Source organism: Pistacia vera, unplaced genomic scaffold (genome assembly GCF_008641045.1).
Source record: "Pistacia vera cultivar Batoury unplaced genomic scaffold, PisVer_v2 Contig54, whole genome shotgun sequence".
Taxonomy (NCBI): Eukaryota; Viridiplantae; Streptophyta; class Magnoliopsida; order Sapindales; family Anacardiaceae; genus Pistacia; species Pistacia vera.
This window is the reverse complement of record NW_022196379.1, coordinates 504,907-509,914: the sequence shown is the minus strand read 5'-3', so window position 1 is coordinate 509,914 and position 5,008 is coordinate 504,907. Positions and strand designations below refer to the sequence as shown.

The window sequence follows — 5,008 nt, the reverse complement described above, 5'->3', positions numbered from 1 at the left end:
CACGTCTTTATGAGAGTCATTGCACTATTAGACCCCATTATTTTATTGTATAAACTACACACAATGAAAGATTAGGACGAGACTCCATATTAGGTCTATAGCTTATATGTAATAGCCGCTTTCTACTCAAATACTCAAATACTCATAAAACATATACATAATAAAATACATATAAAATAGTATAAAAAGTTGGGCCCAAATTTTTCTTTCATTAAACATATACATTATTTATACAAAATTTGTATCATGTACAAAACTATCAAAAACAAGGTGGACCAGTGTAGCCATTTCCCTTCGCTTGCCGACGCCTATTCGACTGTGTCCTCACCTAGATCCTGCAAAACATAGGAAACAATGGGGTAAGCACTAAAACAATGCTCAGTAAGTAAATCCCCTACTCATCTAACCCCGTAACTCTCTCTCTGATTCTTTCCTTACAACACTCATTGACTCTCTCTCTCTTATATTTCTCTCTATTTCCTCTTTCTCATAACTCTTTTCTACTAACTCTCTTTAGTAAGTCACGGCCTCATCTTACCAGAGGCACGGCCGGGACTCGCTCCCACTCTACGTGACTTCTACTCGTTCTAGCTAATCGGACTCGGTTATGCATGGATTCGGAACCTTTGGCCATGTGAGTGTATAAACTCTCTCTCGGGTACTCTCGGGTATAGCCCTCATCAGCATGCACTCTCATGGGCTACACCACTTCTCTCTCTCATACTCATGCCGCTCTCTCAATGCGACGTACATGCGAGAATACTCTACCCATAACTCACAGGTTCCCCATCGCACAACCTACTCTATTCTCTTTTTTCTCTTAATAAAGCTTACACTCAAAGTGCTCTACTCTTTTTCTCTAATGCAATTAATGCATATGAATGACTCATGCTCATTAATGCACTCATGAAATGCAATTATGCTATGTAGCAATAATTAAGGTTCTCTACTCTTACTCATGTCTTACTCAAGCATTTCATCATACAACTCATTTGCATATAAAACTCTACTTACTCTTTAACTCTTCTCCCCTATTTAATCATCCCAAAATGGGAGAAACTCCCTCATACTCTCTAAGTTCCTGTCAAAGAAAGACACTCCCAAAGAATTTGGCTCAAAACTCTCTCTAACTTCCATCAAACTCAACTCAAGCTCAACTCAACATCATAAAATCTCAACTCTTCTCATAACTCAAGTATATACAACAATAAATAGAAATAACCATCCATCTCATCACAATTTCTCAATAAACATAAGATATACACATACATACGTAAATCTTTACTCAAAAGAGTTCTTAAATCTCCACTTGAGTTGGATTTACTTATTTTGTGGGTAAGTGACTTCTCTAACACTTCTCCTTTCCCTTGTTGTCTTGTCTTCTCTCTACAACTATAACAATGATAACAATATAAGGCTTCAATACAACTATGAGCAAACTCACATCTAAAGCAAGAATCCTTACCTTAGGATGCTTTAGATTCAAACTCTACTAAAATTACCCCAAAAGCTCCCTAAAACTCCTTAGAAATCTTGGATGATTGAATAGAGGATTGAAAGGAAGTAGAGAATGAGAATGGCGGTGGAAAATGGGTGAAATGGAGGGATAATCCTTTGTTAGCTCAATTTACAAACAAACATTCCCATTTTACCCTTGCTCTTCCTTGAAAATTCCATCATTATACTTTAATTCATACAAACACACCTCAACTCCAACACATTCTCAACTAAATTTCCTTAAATTTTACTCCCCACTTTTCCTGCTAATTAGGGGTAGAATAGTCATTTTTCCCCTATGGAGAATGCTCTAGAAACCTCAAGAAAACTTTTCTGCTGTCCCGTCGTCGTGGCGAAGAAAGTTCCATCGCCCCGGTGAAAAATTACAGAATCGACATCGCAACATAGAGTTGACGTCGCCGCGGCGAAAACTATGCTTCACCCCGGTGAAGACTGTACTACCAAGATTCCTCAAATCTCAACCAATTTCAACCAAAACTAACAACATACAAACTCAATTGAAGCTGGATCAATGAACATTTAAGTAATACAACAAATCTTAACTACGTACCTCAAGTGGGGCGTTACATTATAACTTGTGGAGAATAGTAAAGAAAGGAAACTTTGTTCAAAAGGATCTTGAAACAATCTTCCTAAAGGGGAAGATGAATATACGGCTGATGATAAAAGAAATCAAGCTTAAATGATAAAACCCTTAACAATTTGTTTTGTTCTCTTGATTCTATAGAGTTTGGAAGAGTTTCAGCTTGTGAGATGGAAAAAGAAGCTTGGGAAATTCTCCAAACAACTCTTGAGGGAACAAGTCAAGTGAAAGAATAAAAAATAGAGATGCTATTTAATGAGTGCTTGGAAGTGCACTCATACTTAGTGATTTTAAGGGTATTTTGTGAGGGAATTAGGTTTAATTAGTTAATTTTACTTAATTTCTGTATCTCTTTTGTTTTCTAGAATCACAGGTATGTTTTGTGAATTTTCAGGTGTTTAGGTGCTTAAAAATGAGGATTTCAAGCATGGACATTGAAGATGAAAAAATCATAAGTGTGTAGGAACAAATGGTTCGAGAATCAGAGCTCAAACAAAGAAGTTATGGATTTTTTAAGATTGTTCGCCACAGCAGAACTATTCCTACAATGTAGTAGAATTATTCCCATGCCGCAGCATAAAATTGAAAAATGGACAAAAACTTCATGCCGTAGCGTAATGTGGGAAATTTATGTTTAGAAATTTTTCTGCCAGAACATGCTACACGAAAATGATCATAACTTGAGCTACACAACTCCAATTGACTTGGTTCTGGTGGCGTTTTAAAGCTAAGAGACAGAGCTAAATATTTTATGTTTTTATCATGGCCGAGTTCAACATGGAATATGGTTAAAAATGGAGACAAAGTTACATTAGTGCTTGGAGGTGTGCAGATTTGTTATTATGAGTTTTTAATTGAAGTATAACTTTTTACCATAATACCCTCACGAATTTAATATTATAAATAGATGTCCTTAGCAATATTTTAGGGAGCTAGGGTTTATGATATCAATATAATTAGGAAGAGGCAATGAGAGAAGATCTTACCTAGGGTTTCATCTTCTTCTTCTTGTACTTAATGGTTTTCAAGATTTAGAGGTTTGATTTCCTTATGCTCATGTGCAACTAAATACTTTTTTAGGGATCTAATGTAGCCTAATAAGAAGGTTTTATGTCTTTATTAATTCTATTTGTCTTATCAATCCATTGCAATTCTAGTTGTATTCATTATCCTTTATTCAATCTTTAATTGATGTTATTGCTTGATCACCTTTAATGTTAATTAATTGATTGTGTGAGACAAGGTTAGACTACACACCCTAGCTAATCTTGAATAGCTTGTGTGAATGAATGATTAGTATTTTGTGCATATGCCCTGATAGAATGCTGATTGGTTCATGATTTCTTGAATGATTAGTATCTGTGCAAACACCCTGACAGATGCACCATTATTCATGATTTCAAGTGCTCTTGTGTTTAATGGGTTTTTAATCATTAGGTTAGACTATACGCCCGAGCTAGTCTTGTGTTAAAGATACTAGGTTAATCCCGAACACCTTATGGTAATACCTTAATTATGTGAGTGTAAACCCTAGAAATTGGATTGTGATAACAATAGTTTGATAGTTGGCATAAAACTGGATTATTATGGTGAAATTGGATACCTAGGTTGTAGTTCATTGGTTCCTAAATTAGTTTTTATTGGTGTTATTTTGGCTCAATCAGTAGTAGTTAATTTTTATTTTCTTTTTACACTTAGTTTTAATTAGTAGTTCTTTAATTAGCTTGAATTTATTTGTTTTAATTAAGGCATAACTTATTAGGATTAATTGAGTGCTTACAAAACTCCGTGGGATTGACCCTTGCATGTGCACACTATATTATAGTTGTGATTCGTATACTTGCGAGGATTAAAATTGTTCATCAAGTTTTTGGTGTCGTTGCTAGGGATTTGATTTAAGTTACTCAGTTTTCTCTGATAACTTGTGCTTTAATCTTAGTTTTTTATTTAATTTTTGCTTTATTTTTTTCTAGGTTTCCTTTTTGTTTTTGCTATCTTTTGTGTTTTTAGTTAGTGAATGCAAGGTTGCCAATTATTGGACGAAGGATTATTTCCATACATTGATAAAGTAGACATGATTGGTAGGACAAGGAAGGAACCAAAAATTTCTGAAGAATCCCCAGAATCAAGTTTTGAATCTGAAGAGAAAATGGCTAACGTACCTCGTCCTATGAAAGAGTATACACATCCTACCATTGGAACGTCACCATCTTGCATAGTTCTTAACGAGGCAACAAGAAATTATGAGCTTAAACATATTCACTTTCAAATGCTTCCATCTTTTCATGGAGTAGCTTCAGAGGATCCTTTAACTTTTATTTGTAATTTTTATTCTACTATTTAGACTTTTCCTTTGTAGGGTTTGACAAAAGATCAATTACGGATGCGGTGTTTTCCATACATGTTAAAGGATGCAGCAAAGACATGGTATATGACTTTGGCTCTAGCTTCACTTGCCACATGGGGTGCACTACACTATAAATTCATAGGTAAATTTTATTCTCATGCCAAGACTACTGAATTGCGAGGTAAGATTGCTACTTTTACCCAAATTGAAGGTGAGCCATTCCATGAAGCTTGGGAACATTTTAAATTGTTTTTAGTTCAATGTCCACATCATAGATTTCCCTTAGAGTTGTTGAATCAATTTTTCTATGATGGACTAATACAGGCTTGTCAAACCATAGTTGATAATGCTGCAGGTGGTGCTATGGGAGAGAAAACTGCGCAAGAGACTTATGATTTGTATGAGATGCTTGGAGCCAACTCGCAGCATAAAAGTGTTAGAGGAAAATCAAGAGGGATATATGAAGTAAATACGAACATTGATTTGGCTATGCAGGTTTCAAGATTGACCAAGCAAATGAAAACTATGTGCAACATGATGATGGGACAAGGACTAAGAAA

General features: G+C 35.2%; 1 non-coding gene across 1 annotated transcript; it reads right to left on the bottom strand.

The window, feature by feature from the left end:
* Positions 1-4,621: 4,621 nt before the first annotated feature.
* LOC116107574 lies at positions 4,622-4,726 on the bottom strand. The gene has a single exon (XR_004124487.1). It is a non-coding gene; the product is annotated as a small nucleolar RNA R71 (small nucleolar RNA).
* Positions 4,727-5,008: the final 282 nt, after the last annotated feature.